Source organism: Peromyscus maniculatus, chromosome 3, assembly GCF_049852395.1.
Source record: "Peromyscus maniculatus bairdii isolate BWxNUB_F1_BW_parent chromosome 3, HU_Pman_BW_mat_3.1, whole genome shotgun sequence".
In the NCBI taxonomy this organism is placed as follows: Eukaryota; Metazoa; Chordata; class Mammalia; order Rodentia; family Cricetidae; genus Peromyscus; species Peromyscus maniculatus.
In genome coordinates this window covers 120,241,858-120,265,642 of record NC_134854.1, presented here as the reverse complement: position 1 = coordinate 120,265,642, position 23,785 = coordinate 120,241,858, and the positions used below count along the sequence as shown (strand labels likewise).

The window sequence follows — 23,785 nt, the reverse complement described above, 5'->3', positions numbered from 1 at the left end:
ATGTCAAACATATCTCACCTCCCAAGGAGCAGCATTTATCACACCTCATCTGGCCACAGCCACAGTCCACCTTCTGTTTCACCGTTCCTCAGTTATTCTGACATGATTCAGCACTGACTTGGACAGCGGAACTTCCCTGCCTATGACTAGAGAACCCTTCCTGGGCAGGGGTTTGCTGTTCTCAGGCAATTAATGGCTTACCGATAAAGAGTAAAAGAATTTCAAGTGTTTTATTTAGCCTGCCAATCAAGGCCCAACATACCTTCCCAGACTTAATGATTCCAATCAACATGGGCAACTCACTCATGCTCTAAGTCTGGCTGTGCGTGCTCACTGAGGCCGCTCTGCTGCCAGGAACACCCTTCATGTACTCACACTCCCTTTCTGGCCCAAGGTCTCCTCACTCTTCAACAAAGGAAGACAGGTGTGTTAACCAGTGTGAGTGGGGAAGAGAGCAACGGCACACCTGGCTGATTGTGCAAATTCATCCAAAGCCTTTTTGAAAATGGTTCTTGTCATCTACCCAAACGGGACAAGAGTAGAGTCATTCAAAACTGCAGCACACCACAGAACTCATGGATACCAGAATCCACACTTGGTGATGCCACTATATCACAAATTACCATTACCACCTAAAAGAAGAGGTGAATTCACATACACACAGATGAACAAAATAATTCAGATGTGGGAGGACATAATGTATGATTCTATTTGCACAGTTAAGTAAAACTCAGAACAGCATTTATATGCAGGGTTAGAAGTCAGGGCAAGGCGCTGGTAGAGAGGTGATTCAGTGGGTGAGGTGCCTGCCACATAAACATGAGGCCCTGAGTTCAGATCTCCAGCACACACACAAAAGCTAGGCATGGGCAATGTGTACCTGTAACTGTGGCACCTGGGAGGCAGCGGGCAGAGACAGGTAGACAGTCGAGCCAAGTCAATGAGCTCTAGCTACATCTCAATGAGCTGAGAGATCCTGCCTCAAGAAATAACACATAGAGCAACTAAGGAAGACACTTGACATTGTCCTCTGACCTTCACATATATCCATTCACATGCACATGAACCTGCACACACATGTGTACACATCCACATGGACATGTAGATACAACATATACGAAAAGGAAATCAGGGGAGGGTTGGTATTTAGAGTTAGGGGTAATGGAGGGTTCCAAAAGGGTGCTCATCTTTCTCCATTCACAGGCTGGGTGTTGGTAACCTGCTAAAAATGATCAGGAAGTGAATTTAAGATTTGCATACTTTCTATAAGATGTTATGGTTCAGGCTGGAGGGATGGCTCAGTGGCTAAGGACAAATGCTGTTCTTGCAGAGGACCCAGGTTCAATCCCCAGAACTCACATGGCAGCTCACACCTGTCCATAACTCCACTTTCAGAGGATTTATAACCTCTTCTGGCCTCTAGGGGCACACATGTAGTGCACAAACATACATGCAAGAAAACATGCATACCCATAAAATAAAATTTAAAGATCTAAAAATGTTTCAATAGGCTGTAATAGTTCAAGTAACAGTCCTCTAAAAATTCTTTAAAACTAATCCATTCTTCAAGATGGCAAACCTTCCTCACTTTCTTAATAACCTCCAAATACTTAGCGATCTCTTTCTTCTCCAATGTCTCTTCAGGATCATTTGTGGACAAACTTTTCTTACTTTCTCAACAATAACCACTAATATTAACTGATGTGTATTCCCCCAATACCCCATCCCCATCAGAGAATTTATAGCCTAAAGTTACCTTATAGCTTCTTGGACTTATTTATCAAAGGACAGTGAGACGTCATGGACTTCCTGGATCAGAATTTCCTCTAAGGTTCCCCAGGAAGCAAAGCATTACTGCAACTAGGCAGTAAATAATTATGGCACTTATATAAAATTTATAGAATTTAAATCACATGTATTATACTTTCAAAAGCATTTCTTTATGAGCACATTGAGCAGCTACCATCTTCCCCACTTTTATTATTCAATTGTTATTAAAATATGCCTTTTCTTGGCATATGGTTCTATAAGGTTTGAAATGTATAGTCTAGTAACAGTCATTCCCACAGTCAAGATGTGAGAACAACACTCCTTTATGCTGACCCAGAGGAAATGAAAACTCCCCGGAGTACTATCTCCCAGAAACCATTTGCTAGTTTACAGAGCCAAGGATGACCTTGAACTACTAATCCCCCTGCCTCCAATTCTGGAGCTGTGGAATTATAGGTGGGAAACTCCACACGTGGTTTATGCAGTGCTGAGGGGTCAAACTCGGGGCTTTGTGCTACACAAGTTCCTTACCAACACCTCCAGCCCCAAATATATACAGCCTCTGGAGTCTGGGTTTTCCCCTTGGCAAATGGATTCGAGAGTTGCCCACAAGGGTACAGATATCAAGAGTCTATTGCTTTTAATTGCTAATTAGATTTCCCTGGAACCATAACTGGTTGATCATTTACAAGGGAATGGGCATTCGGGATGGTTTCCAGTCTGGAGCAGTCATAAAGGAGCTATCCATTCTTGAAGACTAGGGAGAAAAGGAGTGTTTGCCAATTATTCAACCAAAATGACAGAACTGATCAAAGAAATGATGGATGCACTCGGGAGGCAAGGTCAGATGGATCTCTGTGAGTTCAAGGCCAGCCTGGTCTACAAAGTGAGGTCCAGGATAGCTAGGGTTTTTACACAGAGAAACCCTGTCTGGGAGAGAGATGGAGTGTGGTGGAGGGGAGAGAGAGAGAAAAGAAGGCAGGCAGGAAGGAAGGAAGGGAGGGAGAGGGGGGAGGGAGGGAGGGAGGGAGGGAGGGAGGGAGGGAGGGAGGGAGGGAGGAAGGAAGGAAGGAAGGAAGGAAGGAAGGAAGGAAGGAAGGAAGGAAGGAAGGAAGGAAGGAAGGAAGGAAGATCAAACTACAGGAAAGGTGCCCTGACCAGGTATCAATAAACTTCAGCTTACAACGTATTCTGTTCAGAGCCTATAAGCAACCTTTTCTGTGTTGAGTGTACATCACTGAGGTGGAGTTCAGAAACACCCACCCAGGCAGCTTCCCAATGGCTCCTTTTTGCCAACATGGCCCTTTTGGCAGAACTACCACAAGCTTACAACCTGATTTATGTACAACTATTCATCACTACTGTGTCAGCAAGTGATAATGCCCAGTGGCTGCTGACTTTTATCTGACCTAATACACACACACACACCTGTGAAATGCAGAGAGGACTACCCGACACTTGGGGACTCTGAGAGCATGCCACAAAAAGGGCTACTTCAACAATTATGCATCACAGTGGCTACAGCTGCACTTTTTTCTGTTGATTTAAACATAAAAAGCATATGTCTGAATCCTAGGGGGCAGAGTGTATACAGAGCATAATAACAGTTCTATGAGATGGCATTTTGGGTGTCCTTCTGTTAAGCCTGGGTCATGGTAGGGCCAGGGTCATGACCACAGGGAAAGGGAATGTCTGATAATGTCATTTCAGTGTCATAGCTGCCTGTGCCTGTCACTTGATCAATAGTGGCTCAAAGCCTTTAAGACTCAAGAATGACATGAAGACATTTTATGTCTGTGAGAGTCCTAAGGAAATTTGTGACAACTTCTTCCTTCAAGACCTTTCAAAGACACTTAATCAGAAGCAGTAGTAGTAAGTGTGGTTGCTTATGGAGGGTACACAATGAGCCTCCACGCTAAGCATGTCCCTGTACACCTTATTTTAATCTTCAATAGCAATGCTTTAACTTTTATATCACTGTGATGTCCTTTTTTCAATGAAGAGAATGTAGCTGTGAGAGATTACTTGTGAAACAGGAAGTCAACCCAAGGACAGTTGAACCCACATCCTATGTTCTTTAAATCACAGGCTATAAGTAAATATATCATCTATCGAGACAATTAAAACTATATCCTTATTAAATCCATCTACAGAAAGAACTATGAAGAAGACATGTTCCTTGCCTCTGGATACGTATTTGTAAGAGAGCTATCAACAACAGTTTCTTCACCTCTTGGATCACTATTCTGAGACTGATAGACCCCACTTTCCGGAGAAAACTCGAGCACATGTAAGCAGGGTAAACTCACTGAATACTTTCAGTGGAGGTTGGTAATCCCTGGATTACTTGAGTAGAGACAGTACACTGCCAGGAATTCAAAAGGTAGAGAAGTTTTGAAAACAGAGCTATCCACGGAGACTAAGATGGAAAGAGCTGGGACCTTTGAAAAGCATTCCGGCAAGCGAGCCCCAGGCAAAGATATGAGAAGAAAGAGGAGCGAAGCAGAGAAATAGGTAACAGACTCAAACATATCTGAGGCATGAGTTTGTGACCTGTGGAAGGGATGTGAGCAGGAGGTAACAGGAGCTTCACATCCAAAACTCCTCCCCTCTCTCAGGAGCTGTATACCCAACAGGAAACTAGTCAACCCCTTTGTGTTCCTCATCTACAAAATGGAAATAAGAACAATCACATTGACAGGCTGTGCCACGGCACAGGGAGTACTATCTCTTATACACTTGGAACAGACAAGTGTAAATGTTGGATACACTGTAGCCATTTTCATTTAAAACACCATCACTACCATCAGCCTCATAACCATAGACTGAGGCTGGCAGGGCCTCACCAAAACTCTCACTTCCCTGCTACATCCAAAGGCACTTTGCCCAAAAAGTTTCCAGGTAAATGGAGACTACCAAATATTCTCCTTGGAAACTCACACCTTATTATTTATTCTCATCAGTACAAAAGCATGAAGTGAACAGTACACAAAAGGAGGGGAAACTATGGTAGTCTTTGGGGTATCTGTGTGAGGTTCTCTTAAAAACACAGTACCTACTCTTTAATGAAAATGGATTTCACTACTAAAAACTAATGAGATTATGTCAGTAACATCACACCCATAAGCAGACTCGAGAACGTGATTTTTTTAGAAGACTTTCCACATTCAGTTACCAATGTGTGTTACCATCTGAGCATGCCCTGGGAACCAAGAGAATAATGGCACAAATGTCTGTCCAATTTCTCTTTACCATTATGTTTTCATCAATAGTTTGTTTTCAGTTAACAGTGTGATCAAAGGACTGATACAAAAGCTGGAATCTACTCGTGAGCACTTGAGAAAACACATGGAGGATGTGTAGTGGAATAATGCTTTTGTACACTGGTTTAATAAAATGCTGATTGGCCAGTAGCCAGGCAGGAAGCATAGGTGGGATAAGCAGACAAGGAGAATTCTGGGAAGAGGAAGGCTGAATCGGGAGACTTTAGCCTGCCATCCAGGGAGCAGCATGTAATGGCACACAGGTAAAGCCACAAGACACATGGAGACATATAGATTAACAGAAATGGGCTGCGTTTAAGTGTAAGAGCTAGTTAGTGGTAAGCCTGAGCTAATAATGGCTGAGCAGTTTGAATTAATATAAGCCTCTGTGTGTTTATTTGGGTCTGAGTGTCTGTGGACTGGAAGGGACACAGGAAAACTTCTGACTACAAGGATGATTTGTTTTGACTCTTCAGCCATGGTGACACACAGAACATTCATGAGACCCTTGCTCTTTCAAATGTTCCATGGCCAGCCAATATCTGCCAGAGCAACACTGCCATAGAGCAAGCTAGGGAAAAAAGAAGTAATGAGAAGACTCAGCCATGTCATCTTCCCCAGAAAGTTAGCTGGGTTTGACCTGCTTATCTCTTTCATCTACACAGACATGATCTACAAAAATCACCATGCCCCCTTGATTCAATGCATACACATGAAAGGGGAGTGCAAGGATTCCAAAGAGCCTCTGTAACCCGAGTGACTATTGTGCATCCACCAACCTTCCCTCTCTGCTTTTAATCTGTGTTCCTGAAAAAACAGGGAAGTTAATGAGCTCAACTCTGTTAACAATGAAAATAAGCAGAAAATCTGATTGTTCTAGGGCAAGGAGAGGAATCTGTTCCTGACACCGGGACAGAGAGAAGGAGTGGCCAGAGGATAAAATTGTTAGCATCTTTGGCTGAGAACGAGAAGGAATGGGCTGACAAGCTGAACACCATGTGGAGATTGGAATGGAATAATTATAAAATACCAGTGTCTTATCACAGCCAAAGCAAGGATTTCTCTGAAGAAGAAATTCGCAAATGTTTTTGTAGAAGCCCAGGTGAAGTCTCACAGTCTCAAGTCATGGAGCCAAAGCAGTCTTTGGGGTGCATTCAGAAAAACCAAAAAAGGATGCACTACGAAACAGACCTTCCTCTCCACCTGACACCAGTCACACCGGAGGTCCCCAAGGGCATACAGCAGGAAAGGAGGCTGCTAACCCCATCAAGACTCCATTGGTCCTGAGAATTCTTCTCACTCTTAAGTTCCACAAATTTTCTTTGCTAAGACTAAGAACTGGAAACACAATGGTTACAATTAAACGAGGCTCTGTCCTCACCAATCTGGATCTCAGTTTCCCTGTGCATAAAGAGATTAAAAACTAAGGAGTTAAGGCAAGGAATGTGTGACATATGCATTAGGAAGGCCTGGCCTTCATGTCCACTTAGACATCTAGTCTTCCCTGGTTCTGAGGTGTCCTTAGAAGACTATTACAGAACATACAGTAGTTTTCCAGGGTGGACACAATGTCACTCTATAAAAGTGACCACACTCAAATCCTGGTTATTCTTCAGTATGTGTTAGGTTCTCACTCCCAGCTCACAAGTTCTGTGCTGGAAGCTGAGATAAACAAATGGCAAACAACAGATAGAAAAGAACGATACAGTCTGCCTCAGTCTAGCTCCCACTGTTCTAGAGCATGCCCAAATAAGTGGGTGAACCTGGAGGATGCACTCCCAACCCTAGCGCCCTAGTGGAGACCCTCAGGGCCCTTACTTGGATGACAAGTCCTTGTTTATTATTAGTACGTGTTTCTTGCTAAGTATAAAAACTGCAAACATCACCAAAGAAAAGGACCTTGTGGGTAAGTCAGTGGCCCAATAGATAATGGCCCTGACTATGGATCAAAAGAAAAGGCTTTACCTACATTTGTGAGAACATAGCTTAGTGAACTCTGCTTCAGAGAACCTTGCTATTCTTCTAAAACTCTTGATGCTCATTCTTTAATTGCACAAATATTTACTAACCACTTATAAAGGGCCAATGACCAAAGTTGGACCAGAGCGGAAACCAGCAAGAAAAATGTGGCCTTCAAGGGTGAAGTAAGTTCTCAGACGTGGTCCAGAGAGTATAAGCCAATACTGCCAGGTCAAAAAGCCAAGGCTGTGTTGAAGCATGATTAAATGTGGTATCGACACCAGAGGCCTTTCTCCTGATAGTCTTCATGGAGGCAGCATGCAGAATAAAAGAGACATCTTGGGCCAGACCCAGGATGCTTCCTCCTCCAAGGGAGGGTTTTACCCTTGCCTCTGTCCCTCTGGACCACAGTGCCCCTCCATAGATGTCTGTACAGTTCTCTACTGTTAATTCAGAACTCTGATCAGAAGAAACTGAAACACTGAGGCCTAACCCATTAGCCTCGATCAGAAATCTCTTGTTTTTGTTTGCTTGCTTGGTTGTTTGGTTTGGTTTTCACCCCATTCCTGACAGCCTGTGATCTCTGACACACCACACATTCTAGTCCATTTTATTCACTGTTCTATCCCTAACACCAATGCAATCATTGGCAGGCCTGATCCTTAATAAAAGCATTGCTTAATAAACGAACTCCCGTGTATTTAGTCTCTGTAAGGACTGGAGAATGCATGAGAGAGGGAAGGAAGGATGAAGGGGGTGGGGTGGGGAGGAAGCAGGGATGCAAGGCAGGAAGGAAACCACACATTTATAATTGTGTGGACTTGCAAAATAAATGCACAAAAAATGCCAACTCTTCAATGGTACTAGAATCAAGTATGCTCAAAAAGAGGTCACAGGAAAAACACTGAAATGCTTCAGAACTTACCAGGCAAAGTACAAACAAAATGTCTGGGAGAACAAAGTCAGTTTCCTATTTCTGCTTATTTCTACTCATTTCTTCTTAAAAGACTTGAAAGAATTTGATGAAAAAGAGTCTGTAATGTCCCAAGATAAAAGAACAAAGGCAGAAAGTAGTAGTACTGGCTTTCTAAGCCAGAGGACACATGAGTCCGGCCTCCTCTAGGATGAGGCAAAGGGAATTAGCTAACTGGAGACAGCCTATTCTATATTAGGGAAAGGGCATTACTTCTTCACTGGACCCCACAGTCTCCATGGAGATGCGAGTTCAATGTGGCCAGATCTGGTGTTTGAATTAAATGCTGATCATTCAAATACACTGGTGGGAAACTTCATTCCCGGGTTGGCAAGTGATTTTTCTTTTGGGTCGTTTTTGTTTTCCAATGTGTGGGTCAGAGCAAAGAAGTCTGCGGCCATGAAGAGGAAGAGGACAGCATCAGTGGTATGACTAACAATACCCATGGAAGCAAAGGCCAAAGCTGTTCAGAAACACAGTCATTTGCGGTATTGAAGCTAGGGACACTTCTCCCAACAGTCATAAAGAGGTCAGTGTAAAACCCACAAGGCAGGCACCACACATAACCAGCATTATAAATCCCTACCTTGTACTGATCTTCTTGTAATGGGGCTAGAGGCATAATGCTAAATGGAATTTAGTTTAAGTTACATAAGTGGTGGGCAGGTAGGGGAGATATCTCTGGCGGATCTCATGATCAAAATCTCTGTTCATCTGGATGACTTCAGGCACAGATTGTGCAATAGATTTCCCTTAAGTGATCGCTTTTGTTACTTATAAAATCCTCAGACTTTCCTTAAACGTTTCAAATGACACACTTTTCTCCCTTCTTTGTAATAAGGTATTCAAGAGGAACAGGGGAACCTCTTTCTTTCTTTTTTTTTAAATGAAATCTATTTATTTTTACATCCCTAACGAAGTTTCCCCTTCCTCCTCTTCTCCCATTCTCTCCCCCAATACCTCCCATCTGCCCCTCCCCAATCCACTCCTCTGCTGTTTCTGTTCAGAAAGGGGTAGGCCTTCCAAGGACATCAACAAAACATGGCATATCAAAGTTGCCTAGGGCTAAGCTCCTCCCCTTGCATTAAGGCTGTGCAAGGCAACCCAGTATGAGAAGTAGGGTCCCAAAATGGGAACTTCTTTCTTTGAGATAACAATGCATAAACTTCATGTTTTCATGGCAGCCTTTATAAGGACTGAGCTGCGCTATGATCAAGGTTAAACTTCCAGACAAGGACCTGGAGTGCATTATCTGATGGTGTTTCAAGTTCAAGGCCATTTGCTTGACTGGACAGCCCATCTGGTAATGGAACTGAGTGTGGAAAGCTGCAGAGTTTGGCAGGTCTCCAGTTACATGCCAAGGGAGAATACAGGAGCAGGGCTGAATGTCTCCCTAAGAATGCTGCTGCTCTGTTGTCTGTTCGGGTCATGAACTAAAGCATGGTGGAGTGGAGTACCACACAGGGATGCTTCATGCAAGCCTTGAAATAATGAGTAATGATGGGGAGGCTGGTTTCAAACCAGGCTCTTATCACAGCTAGAACAAGTACTGTTAAATTTCATCTCCATCACATGCAGTCCGTTCTATTCCGGTGTTGCTTGGGAAATGCATTGTTCCAGCACAAGTATCAGAGAACAGCAGACTAACCCAAGGAATGTGGGTCTGCCCACAAGAACCACTAGGTGACCACAGGACATTGCACCCATCAGGCCGTACAGAAAGCACAGATGCACAGTGTAAACACACACCAGCTGCCTCAGTTTACCACACATGGTATACACACCACGCCCAACTCCAGATAAGTTGACTTGTATGGCTCTGTAACAAATTACCTGAGGCCACACTCATAGACAACATCTAGGTCATAGTCAAGACCAAATGCCAAGTGTATTGTGTTTGTTACATTGCTTAACTGATTAACAAGCATAAATAGAGCAACTATTTTCATTAGGCTCCTATCTTCTCTTTTTTTCTGAAAGATTTTTAATATTATACTTCTAGTTTGATTTTAGCTATACACCTTGCAAATGTCTATGCATGGTTTTGCACAGGATGGTGACTTTTTTAAAAATATGTGTATGGGGCTACAGGGCTTTGATGACTTACCAGTTAGGAGCCCATATTACTCTTGCAGAGAAAGGACCCACACATGAGGATGTTCACGGTTGCCAGTAACTCCAGAACTAGGGGATCCGACAAATTCTCTGGCCTCCATGACTACTGGCATGCACACACATAAACTCGCATGGGTACAAACACACACATAAGATCAAAAATAATTTTTTCAAGTGTGTTGTGCTAGAGCATAACTGATTGAACTAGTAATCTATACAAAGTATTATTTTTAATATGAATTTTGCTAGAAGGCAAGCTCAACCAAAAGAAATGAGATACGAACAGGCACTGGTTCAAGTTTTTGTGAGTTCATTGACTCAGTTTAAGAAAGAATGTGTTAAATACGCTTATAAGTAAGTCTGCTATATGTCACAAAAGCACCACCCCAAACCGTGTGTTTGCTCACTGTAGGAAATGAAAGCAAACAAAATAGGAAAAAAAAAATTGACCTGGGTTATCATCCCCACATGCAAACACTCTCAACTCTCACTCTGTCCCTTTTCTGTGTGTCCTGCTATAGGCACTGTGTCTCCAATGGTCTTCGATGGCGGCTTAAACTATTTATTCTGTTTCTCTTAACTCAGTTTTACAACCAAACTGCGACTTCTAAGTGTAGCCTGCTTTCCTGAGAAGAAAGCGCAGTGCTACCCAGATGAGCCACCCTCTGGATATTAACTGAGCATATGTTATCTGCTCAGTGTCAGACTCTGTGACACAAACAAGAGTGTTCAGCGGAGTGGGCTTAACCAAGAGGATTTCTTAGTTTCCAGATTTGTTCTCGCGCTAACATTTTTTTTTTACTCTTTAGATTAATTACTATTTTCATTCTAGTTCTAAGATTTGTTAAAAATACAAATTATATAAATAGCACATTCAGAAAAGAAAATGGACTTGTATTATTAAGCTTCTGCAAATTACAGCGTTAACAACTGCCTCCTGCCCTTTTGTCTGTCGCCGTCTAAAACGCTGTACCCCCAAAATTAACTGCATAAAGCAAAGCTGCATCGGAATATTTTTAAGTAGTAAGTACACACATTAAAATGTCAGGATGACTAACTACTATTTTCCTTCCTTTTTTCTTCTTCCAGCATGGTTATTTTGAGTGTGTGTGTGTGTGTGTGTGTGTGTGTGTGTGTGTGTACTTAAGGGTTTAATAAATTATGTGGAAAGATATATAGCTATGGACATATATACAGCTATTAACATATATATGTATTTGTATGATTACATATAATATGGGAGTGTTATATTTAAGCCTGATTCTCCTTCTTCTAAGTTAAATTTCCTAAATATGACACACAACTTAGCATTAAAAGCTGCATGGGGTTTTCCATGTATCATTTTTAGATAAGACACTAAGAACTAATTAGAAATAAAGGCTGCAAGATGAAGTTAAAAAAAAAAAACCTGGAAAGGCTGGAAATGTAGCATAATTGCCAGAGTGCTGGCCTAGCATGCACAAAGCCTTGGGTTTGATTTCCAACATCCATAAACTGTATGCGGTAGTACAAGACTGTAATTCCAGCATTAAAGAGGCAAAGGTAAGAGAGCCAGAAGTCAGAGGTTCAAGAGCACCCTCATTTACATAGTAAATTGGAGTCCACCTTGGGCAACAGGAGACCTTGCTCCAAAAATAAAAATAATAAAAATAGAGTTGGCAACCCATTCATATATTTGCCAGCTCTGAAATTATACTTGATTTCTCTCCTATTTAAGAGTATGCTGTTCAGTCAGTCACTGTTGTGGTCTAAGAATGAGGAAGGAAGAACACTGGGAAATTACAGTTACATCCTTGTGCCTTCAAGCATTACCTCCACATTTGAGACTATGCTTTCTCTCAATGAAGACAATGCCTCATTATCCCAACAACATCTGCCTGGGAGTATGGCCTTCGGTCAAGACCCCTGCCTCTCTCAAAGCATCTCTGTGTATGACAGGATGGATGCAGTGTCCAGATGAGCCCAGCCAGTAACTCTTGCAGACACCCCAGGACTCCCCCTTAGGCCCACAGCAACTTTTCTAAAGTGGCTGTGTTCAAGAAGTTTCTACCAAAGCCCACCTTACTTACAGTCAAGGACAGGGAAGGCAGGACCATCTTCTCAAGGACAGGTAGTGGCAATGTCCAGGGGTGATCTAAAGCCACCCTGAGTACAGCCAAGTGTCTCTTTTCATGCTCTGCTCCATTGTATGTTTTGATATCAGCATGAGAGAGCACCTCAGTTATTGACCAGCTGAAGTACAGACACATCTGTGTCTCTGTAAACACCTAAGAACTACTGATACCCCAGAGAGGCAAGAGGCACAACTTCCCACAGCCCTTGGCTCAGGGCTCCTGTGTCTAGAGGATGCAAATGTGTTCATGTGAGACCCTCAGCACTAGAAAGTCAGGGCTTTCCTTTGTAAAAGCCCTCGTGTAAATATTTTCATTTGTTAAAATATCAATGAAGTTCCCTTACATTTTTTTTAACCTATGTATGGATCTTTATGGAAACAGCTCTGTATTTACAGGCTCATGCTCCCTTTGGAGAGACTGAATATTAGTCAATGGGAATCGAGATGACGACGTCCCAAATGAGCTTCCATTCAGATGCCACTATCATTTGCATAAGCCATTGGGTACAGCCATGTCTTGGGTCCCTAGTGACCTCCTTGAGCTGGAGAGGAAGTAGGGAGGGAGAACATCCAGCCATGGCTAAGGATGAAACTAGGCTCCTCTATTGAGAAAGTAGCTCAGAATCCATTACTCAGTAGAGTGTCAAAGAGATACAAGAAGATAAAATCCTTGGCTGCACTAGACACCGGAAAGGGGGAAGGGAAAAAAAAAGCCACAAAATGAAAACTGCCTTTCAAACATGGTTATAGTTAAACTTAAAAAAAAAAAATCATCACATGATTTTGTCTCTAGCACTGTAATGAAAAGGAGCATTGACATCCAGTGGGAAAGCAGCATTTTATGATCTAAGCAGTAATTACTACAAAGCTCATTTGTAACAGCGTGGCCAATCCTCACTTTGTCTGACCCCAACAGCCAGCATTCTCTGAAGTCAGAACCAAAGGACTTAAGGTCATGTTTAAAGTTTTTATAAGTTAAAAAAAAAAAAAAAACTGACTTCACTTTGACTGGTGTATGACATTTTTCCAGTCTGAAAGAAAACCATTGCTACATATCACAAAGCACCAGTGGTCACCACTCAGCAAACCAAACCCTGGCTAAGCTCATAAACAAGCTCGAGCAGTGTGCCACGATAACCAGAAACTGCCTCATAAAGAACTGGAGGCTGCAGTTGCACCCTACCAATCTCCACACACCAGCTCCACGCTCACATGTGAGCTCAGAAAGTCCCCTTGCAGGCCTTTTCAACCCTGGGACATCAGACACTAAAAATGAACAGGAGATGAAGCTGGGAAGCAGAAACTCCAGAATATGCTAGAGTCCGGTAAATGCCCTTCTCACTGAAGAAATCGGTGACTTATGTAACCCACGCAAAAGGCGGCTGCCCAGCCCTTCTCTGCCACTCTCCCGAAAGCCCTGAAAAAGCAAAATCAGACTTACCCTGAGGAGCCATCTCATAGGCTGACACAGAAGAGCCTGTTGACAAGCTACCTAACTTCACTGGGCTTAATCTCCCCATCCACCTACTAACCCCTGTGACTGCCTGTGCATCTGGCTTTTGTAAAAGAACTTCTGCAAATGTATGGTGGATGAGTAATCGTTGCAACTTCATAAAACATGCCAAACCCGTCACCAGTATGAGCAGTTACATTTACTCACCACATTTTTATGTGCTTTTATTTATTTTCTTTAGTGAAATTAGTGTTTTTTGCTGATGTCAATTCCCAGCCCTTATCCAAGAGGCAGGAGGCTGTCTGTTTTATGTATCACTTTTTCTGGGTCTCTGTTGAGCTAATGTATGAAGACATGGCCTGGCAGACAAATCAGCTTTGACAATTTATACTTCTATTATTTGTCTAAGCCCCATGAAATATCCATTCAACATTATTCTCTCTTCTTGAATTGAAAAAGTTAATATTGTTTGATTCTAATAATTATTAGAAATATTGAGGCTTAAATCAATTTCTCATTGTCTCTCTACCTGATCCTTGCATTAAAAACGGAGCAACTAAGCACTGTATCCTTCTAGAACCTTCTATGTACATATTTCCTGCAGGCACACACACACACACACACACACACACACACACACACACACGCACGCACGCACGCACGCACACACGCACACACACATGCACACATGTGCAAGCGTGCACACACAAACATACATATACAAACATAACCATATACTTCAAAAACACTAAAACCTTGGAGATTGATAAGTGTTGAACATGTGAATATTCCAAATTTTATTAGGGTAAAAGAGACCACATACAGTAAAATATCCTCATTGAGATCAAAGCAATATTTGTAATCAAGCACATTAGTATTTCGGCTGGGAAACATGAATATTCAACTAAGTGGTATAATAATGACTATAAATAACCTTCTGTCATCTCAGGGAATTCTGCCAAATGAGACATCAGAAAAAAATTGATACCCTTCAACACTCAGAGAGACTTTTCGATTTCAGAACTGTGGATGAGGAATTTCTGACCTATAGTGTTGCTCAGTTAAATAAGCAAGTTTTGAATACGTTAGCTGTTTTGATCATATACGTTCAGAAAGGGAAATTTTGACGGCATATTCAGACATAATTAGAGCCACCACTGCACCCCACCCCACAGAGAGCTGAGGGCTTTATTTGTAAATGTATCACATACTTCCTGGGAGTACCAGTTTGGCCACATACAAACTCTCTCTCTCTCTCTCTCTCTCTCTCTCTCTCTCTCTCTCTCTCTCTCTCTCTCTCTCTCTCTCAAGAAAACACCACTCTAGTTTTCTAACAAGTTGAAAACAATGGCTTTTTCAAGAAAACATCACAAGGCACAGTGCTACCATAGTTTTATGTTGGTACCATGTGGACACATTATCTTTCGGGCTCCTCAGCTCCTTTTGAGACACTTCCTAGAGTAAAACAAACAAACAAGAACCCTCTTTTCTTGAGTTTACAAGGAGATAGAGATGGTTTTTGCATTAGAATCCAAAGGTTTCTGTCTCCTGACCCCTCTGCATGTAGGATACAGACAGGTAAGCTCAGCCAGAACCAGTAAGTCGGAACCAGCATGTGGGCATGTTCACTGATGGGGGAAGGAGAGAATGTATCTGGAAAGCTGTGGGGCCAGGACTGGCTGTGTGGTACTGTGTGTGTGTGGGGGGGGCACTAGGAGGACGTCAATGATGGAAATGACAGTCTAAGAACATCAGTATCCCTGTGGGCTCAGGACGACCACGCTGTTGCCATGCTCCTCACTGCCCATCCTCACCTTATTCTTGGGCCTCTTGTAAACTCTCTCTGGGCTTCCTGAGAGAGTCCAGCTTAAGACACAGACAAGAAATCTGATGGCCACAGGAGTCAAGTTGTCTTAATGAAGTGAGGCAGAGTGATGCAGTACACAGATCTGAACATGACCTGAAAGCCAAAGACTTCCTCCTCCAAAATCGGACTCCCATCCCCCTGCTGCACTGACTGACTCTGGGCCCAGGGACAGGCTTAGTATATTGTCTGCACATCTCATAGCTATAAAATAACTGCTCAGGGTAAAGAAATACATCCCTTCGTGTAGTCACTCTTCACTCATTCAAACATATCCTGAGTGTCTGTGATCAAACACTATAGCAAATCCCAGTTAACAAGGCTGGTAGGTTTAGCAAAGGACACCGCCAGGTGTCCAGTTAAATCTGAGGTTCAGAAAAATCAAGCAAGTTCTCACTGCAAGCTTGCCCCCTATTTGGTACTTTGTTTAAAGTCCCCTGTTCGGGTTATATTTATACTAAAATGCTATTTGTTTTCATCTATAGTGCAGATTTTACTAGCATCAAGAATTTCCTACTGAGTGCCCCCTGAGCAACAGAGATGCCTGGGTGGCTATCACAGACCTTTGCTTGGTGTCATAGGCAACATCTATACAAGAAGCAAAGCAGCCAACAGCTACCCAGTATAAACAGGGAAAGGGCTATGAGGCCACTGAAGTGGGTGATAAGATAAAGAAAAGGTGCCCTGGAAGACAGAATGGCAAAGGACGGGCCTGTCCGAGAATTCACTCTAAAGGAAAGACCAGACTAAAGAAAATGAAACAGCCCAGAAAAACGGAAACCATCTTGACCAAGCCTACTGCACAGTAGACACTTGATAAACAGTTGCCGATTTCTTCGCAGCATCAGATTGCTTGATGCCGAATAAGAAGATTCTCTGCCTTGCCCCAGCCCAGCCCTATCCTGGAGACAGAAAAATACAATAAACAGGGATGTAAACATGTCACCAATGGTTTCCTCTTCTGAAAGCCTGGTAGCCACCATGTGTCTATGACTTCAGGAGAGATGGAGCCAGGACTGCCCAGCCCAGCTCCACAGAAGTCATGAAAGAGAATGGGGTGACAGGTACTGTATTCACTTACTAAGTTTTTGAGCAATAATAAGTATAGGCAAGAGCAAGGACTAAGCAGAACTGCAGATCATCACTGCTAATGAAATGTAAATTTAGACACTGGAGCTGAGGAACTGCCTGGACCCTGGGACTCTGGGCATACATACTTTGTACATACGTATACTACTCCTGTGAGCCCTCCTCCACCCAACTCTGGCTGAGTCTCCTACGTATCCTCCCTTCCCTGCTGACTTTGGGATGCCAGTTACATCTTCGGCCTCCAGATTAACCTCTAAAGCTCACCTTTCATCATGTCTGTCTGCCATCCCTCCATGGACAAACAGTAAATACTTGCTGACTGAGCAATTGCCAGGTTCAAGTGGAGCGGCCTTGACTAACCTGCTACAGACGGGTAAATGAGGAAGGACAAGTAACTTAGACATATCAACATGTGTAAGGCAGTTACCTAAAATGCCATCATGAAAATGAAATCGGAGCCAGAAAACCAGGTTGTTGTGGAATACTTGTGTGGAAATACATCTTGAGGATCCAGGTAAGTTACTTAATGAGAGACACTCACACAGAATGTTACCCCCGGAAAAAAAAAAAAAAAAGAAAAAGAAAAGTCCGCCCTCACAACCACCATCATAGCACACAACCACAGACAGGCTCTAGATCTGACAGAACTTCCTTTGCGTGACAAGGAGAGAAAAACCGGTCACTCCCAGCATAGGGAAGGGAGAAAAAGGAAGAAGAGAAAAGGAAAGCCAAGCCACCTCTTGGGTGTCTGAAATCTTCTGCTAGTGTCCTCCTTTCTGCTGACTATCTGGGAGCAAGCACATCATTAGTGGAGGTAATAATGGAGGTATGCAACTGTTGACAGCCGTCATCTACTCTCACCAACCTCGTGCCAAGCATCACGGCAAACTGCCAGGCATCATGCTGACCTGTACCTTAAGTGATCTCCATGGGCATCACCGCAGCCAATATTTACAGCAAGCACCGTGCTGGCCACTTTATATGCATCACCTCATTTCACCCTCTAGCAATTCTGCAGCACTCAACAGCATGATTCCACTGTACAGAAGAGGGAAGGGAAGTGTGGGGAGAGGAAGGCTAACTTGTCATTCCTTTTAAGCTCTGGGATAAGACCGAATGCAGGGGAAAATGTAAGAGGATGCCACAAGGGACGATTTGAAGCCTGGAAAGATAAGGAAAGAGATATTTCCAAAGTTATGGCAACACCATGCCTTGCTATACTACCTGTTTATATAAGGCAGTGTTCTCAGCACCCTGATCATACAATCAAAATATAAGCTAACTCTAAAAACCGCTGAAGATGTTCTGTGACCTCTAGTGTCACAGATTCAGCCAAGTTTTAATTCTTTATATAAAATATATAGCCAGATCCACTTACTAGTATATGAATTAAGTCTTCAATAAAAACAAAATTATATGCATATCAAAAATCATTTTGAATAAACTCCTTTATGATTTATTATCAGTAAATGTTTGCTTTTCAAATGTATTTTATATACCTATATCAAGTAAAATTTTTTCATGAAAAAAGAAAATGTAGATAGAGAAAGCTTGAGTAGTTCTTGTCTAGGACCTAGGTAGATCTAAATACCACTGCAAACAAAATAATTGTGCAAGAAATAAAAGGACAGGGACTTTAAAACCCTGCTGGGACATGAGTCACAATCTTCCATATTTATAATCCATGTCAAGGTGGCTTTAAAATTTATACCACATTCCCATTGCAGTAATACTGACTCCTCCCTCTCCCCCCCCCCCACTTCCCAACTTGTCTCTAGCAATTGTTTTCCAATTCACAATCGAATATGAATACTTTTGCCCATTATAATAACTGTGAATTCTCAGAAGCATGGGATGAAAAGCTGAACAGATCAAATAAATATGCAGGCCTGAATTCCTATCACCAGACTGAAGAGACTCGAGCATACTTTCCTTTTGCTGTACATGTTATTGACCATATCTTTTGTAGATCTGGTTTATAAACCAGTCCAGTCTAGTCTGAGGGTACTTTGAGAAGACACACTTGGAACACACATGTACACACACACACACACACACACACACACACACACACACAAACACACACACACATACACACACACACACCACTTGAGTCCATCCTTTAATTCACTGTCAATGTTTTCTTCTCCAGCAAATAATGAAACAATTAGCTCTCTGCCACCTGCTAATTCCTATCCCACACTTATATGAGCCACCAAGAAATAAAATTAACAAGTCCATGATGCTTGTGATGTCAGATGTAAAGGTGAGTTAACATTTGATTAGGTTTCAGACCAAAATCAGCCAGGTTTTAAACACAGAAATCAAGTCAGATTATTGTTCATTTCATAACAGGTTTTACATTGAGGAGAATAATTCCCACTAGATTCATCTCATGTCCAGTAATTTTTAAATTCGTCTATTTAGGACATGGTCTCTTTATGACTATAGTCTGCCTTTCTATGTCTGAAGCAGTACAGAAGCATATTTGTCATGTAAAGCAGTATGGTAAAGTTTTGAAAAGTTGCTGAGCTTGTGTAGACTTGGGCCACAGACGTTTTCCTTCATCAGTTCCAGGTTAGTTAGCATCATCCACCTCCTACAACTGACACAAACTTTAATTAGACAGAACCTATAGGCGAAACTGTCATATTTCTCTTCTGGGGTGAAAGTAGGTTGTCCTTTTTATCATTAAAATAGCTGCAGATTAATGAAGGATGCTAGCTAATCTTCTTAAATTATTCATCTTAAAATACAACCTTTGAAACTATACACACATAATCCTGCAATCTCTCGTCAAAGCTCCTTAAGCCAAGGAGAGTTAATGATTTTCCCAAAGTCCAAGCAATGTGCATTCCAGAGCGGAGCAAGCTGCACATAGCATCAGCTCCGATTAGCCTGGTGCTGGGGCCTCGAGTCATAGCTTGAGGCCAGCTGCACACAAAGGCATAGATGGTCTTAAGTGGAAATCTCATGTGCATTTCCCAGCAGCAGAATCCAATACCACCACCTTGAAGCTTCCCAGAGCTTCCATCCTGTGGAATCCTTGGGTGTTACATGCTGCCCATCACAGATACCCAGGCTTTTTTTTTTTTTTTGGTTTTTCAAGACAGGGTTTCTCTGTGTAGTTTTGGTGCCTGTCCTGGATCTTGCTCTGTAGACCAGGCTGGTCTCGAACTCACAGAGATCTGCCTGGCTTTGCCTCCCGAGTGCTGGAATTAAAGGCGTGCGCCACTATCGCCCAGCGCCCAGGCATGTTTTAAAGACAAACGAGGTTTTCGGGGGCCTGGGCCCCTAGCTTACAAACTTGGTTTTCTGTGTATTTGGTATATTGCCTGATTACTGGTTTGGCATGACAGCAGATATAAAGGTCAAAAAAGAAAAGAGGCAGAGGGTAGAGAGAAGGAGGGGAGGGAAGGGGAGGGGAGGAAAGAGGGGAGAGGAGAGGAGAGGAGAGGAGAGGAGAGGAGAGGAGAGGAGAGGAGAGGAGAGGAGAGGAGAGGTTGCTAATAAGCATATACAAGAAGGAAGGAGGCACCTAGGGCAGGTGTCTGACCTTGGGACATAGCAATATGATCCCTGACATCTACAGACAAAGTGGGCAGCATTCATTCCTGAGAAGCACATTGCCCATGGGCTGCAAGTTGGTCACCCCTGATCTAGGGAGAAGTAATCAATGAACAGAACTGAGAGTTCATTTATCAGATCAATTAATCAGATATTTGCAAAATATTTGCCATACTGTCCACTTAAGAAGTATGCATTTTTCTCTACATATATTAGACTTCAGTACGATATTATGTCAAAAATAATGTATCTATTCAAATCATTTCCAACCTAACCTTTTCACATATCTAGACTAAACATTTACTTTCAAGCTGTTTGTTAAACAAATGGTTTCGTTAAGAACCTTCACACATACATACCATTGTGTTTTGCTCATGTTACCCTTCCGCTCTTCCATATTCCTGTCCTCCATTGGTCCCTTTCCTTTCCCACAAATAGTCACCCCTCTGTTCTCATGCCATATATAGTTTAATTATAGATTCTATATATAAACAAACACATTAAAGACATGTCTTTCTTTGCCCAACCCCTGAATATTTTTGTGTGCGTATGTGGTGGATATGCACTCACATAAGCATGCTCACATGTGTGTGGGTATACATGTATCCATATTTGTATGGAGGCCACAGGTCGATGTGATGTGCCTTTCTCGATCACACGTCTACCTCATATGTTGCAGCAGGGTCTAATTTGTGCACGAAGCTCAGTGATCAGGTAGTTTAGCTAGTCAGCTCGTCCTGGGGATCCCCTGCTCCAGCTGAGGTGAGCTCAGGATTACAGGAGGGGCCATCACACAGGCTAACATTTGTATGTGTGCTGGGTATCCAAACTGCTGTCCTCATGCCTTACTCAGGAATTCATCCCCTCAGCCACCAAGTATTCTTTAATAAAGTCCACAGTACATTGTTTCAAGATTTATAAATAATAACTATAGGAGGATGAGGACAACTCAGATGGACTGAAGGGAATTTTTTCTCAGGGGGTACATACACATTGAGAGTGAGGCACCCAATTTCACCTGTGGTCATCTTTCAACCTCAAACAGGCAAGCATCAAACCAGACCATGTCAAAGCAGCCCCTTCCAGTGCTGTCTCTTTTATGCCGGGCGTTAGTGGCACTTGCGCGACCTCGCTGCTGCAGGACTCACACGGAAAGAGGAACAGAGGGAGGCCCGCCTGCAGCCCTATCTCAGGATGCAAGGGGAGAAGCAGTCCACCCTTGATGGTCCATTTAATCGCTCAGGATTATCAGTGCAGATAAACAGCTCTGCTGACAGTGCCCCCAAACCAACTGGGCCCCTCAGCAGCCTGGTCCACAGCCCCTGAAAGCTCCCAACACAGGCAAGATGGTGAGTTTGTGATGTTTTACCCCAGGATGATGAGAAGCATCATGCTCTCCCTGCACGGCCAGAGACTTTCCTAAGCTTAAGTTATTCCGCCAGATATAATAGCACATACATGCACCATTACATGCAGGCTCCTTTGCATGAATCCACTAGAACCCCCTCGACTTCTTCTTATGCTACAGTTTGCATCTCAAATGTCTCCTAAAAACCCACATTTTCAAAGGCTTGTTCTCTCCAGTGGTGCTGGCTTAGGGTTTTATTGCTATGCTGAAACACCATGACCAAGAAGCAAGTTGGGGAGGGAAGGGTTTATTTGACTTACACTTCAGCATTGCTGTTCATCATTGAAGGAAGTCAGGAAAGGAATTCTAAACAGGGCAGGATCCCAGAGTCAGGAGCTGATGCAGAGGCCATGGAGGCTGCTTACTGGCTTGCTTCTCATGGTTCATTCAGCCTTCTTTCTTTCTTTCTTTTTTGTTTTGTTTTTGTTTTTTGTTTGTTTGTTTGTTTTTTGAGACAGGGTTTCTCTGTTTAGCTTTGGAACCTACCCTGGAACTCACTCTGTAGCCCATGCTGGCTTTGAACTTACAGCAATCTGCCTGCCTCTGCCTCCCGATTAAAGGTGTGCACCACCAGTGCCTGGTTCAGCCTTCTTTCTTATCGAACCCAGAACCACCAGCCCAAAAATGACACCACTCACCCTGGTGTCTTCTTTCTCTCGTTTCTTCCTGGGCATGAGGGCGAGCACTCTGATCTACCATGTACTCTCACTGTGGTGTTCCAGCAGAAAGCCAATCAAGGGACCATCGGTCACTCACAGATTTAAACCTCCCAAACTAAGAGCCAAATCAGCTTTTTCTTTCTAGAACTGATTTGTCATAGGTAGATGTTGCAGCAAAGAAAAGCGGGCTGACACACAACGCAGGAACAGAACCGAGGTCTATCAATGGGCCATGGTGTGAAAGTCCAAGCCCGAGGGAGGAAGCACATAGTAGCCTGAAATGGCAGGCTAACAGAAGACAGGATTGGCTACAGGAACAGATCAGCTGGGAAGTGACAAAGGAGCCCTAAAGAATACAGGAAAGGCAGATAGAAGGAGCAGTCATTACCTGCTTCTGAGCAAGGCTTCATGTTAAGGCCTTCCCCTCCTCAGCTGAGGTTTATTGCAGTGATGCTTTATCTGTGGATCTTATTAGAATCCATCCTCTAGGCTGCCAGGAAAAGCTGGTCATGGGAACTTGTCCCAACAAAGTTACCTGCTACATAACAGCCCAAGGAGTGATGTTAAGGGAAGCTTCTAACAACCTTGGTGATGTGCACAGCAGGAACGGGAGGACTCTGATGATGAGAAGCCACCCACACCATGAGAGCTGAGAGATAAAGAAATCACAACCACTGCAGAAAACAAGCACGCGTGATCCTTCCAATGCTACCAGAGCCAAGCCATGGAGAAGCCAGGAGAGCTGCCGGAGTCCGTGAGCATGCTGGAGAAACCAGGAAAGCTCCTGGAGTCCATGTGAGCATGCTGCAGAAACCAGGAAAGCTCCTGGAGTCCGAGAGCATGCTGCAGAAACCAGGAAAGCTCCTGGAGTCCGTGAGCATGCTGCAGAAACCAGGAGAGCTCCTGGAGTCTGTGAGCATGCACCCAGATGTAAGAAGGAAAACTCCTTCCTCCTGCAATGTCTCTCCAGCATCCCACCTGACTGAACACAGTGCCACCAACAGGGTCCAGGTCCATCTGACACAGATGAACATTGTACTATCTAAAAGCCCCACACCTATTTTCATAGCTCAGAGAGTCAAGGCTGAATTTGAGTCTTCTACATTTGTTTTCCCCCACTTTTTGTGTACATATTACACTCATTTGTGTATGTGATATGTGTGTGGTATATGTTCACGTTTGTAACACATGTAGGAAGCAATGGTCAAAGTCAGGTGTTTCCTCGCTCACTCTCCACCTTGGTTTGATTTTTGAGATGGGGACCTCTCACTGAAACTGGAGCTCACAGACTAGCCAGACTGGCTGCTCAGAAAGCTCCAGAGTCATCTAGTTCATTCTTCTCTGCTCTGGGGGTAGGAAAACACCACCATCTATGGATATTTACAGGGATGCTCCAGAATCAAAGCAAGTCTTCATGCTTGGGTAGCAGGCATCTTACCAAGAAAGCCATCCCCCTAAACCCCTCAACTTGGATCTTAGAGGAGGAAAAACTATGACGTACCTACTTCAATCAACCACATGAAATCCTAAGAGCCCATCACACTACAGACAT

The 23,785-nt window shown here is 43.2% G+C and overlaps 1 protein-coding gene across 8 annotated transcripts in view; it reads right to left on the bottom strand.

The window, feature by feature from the left end:
* Mitf (melanocyte inducing transcription factor) overlaps positions 1-23,785 on the bottom strand; it is a 221,250-nt gene that overhangs the window by 114,837 nt on the left and 82,628 nt on the right. Inside the window, exon 1 of one of the 8 annotated variants that reach the window (XM_076567448.1) lies at positions 13,635-14,139. The exons of the other annotated variants lie outside the window; for them this stretch is intronic. The gene's annotated coding sequence lies outside the window, so the exon portion shown is untranslated. Of the gene's footprint in view, positions 1-13,634; positions 14,140-23,785 lie in introns of those variants that run through there. 8 annotated transcript variants of the gene reach the window in all.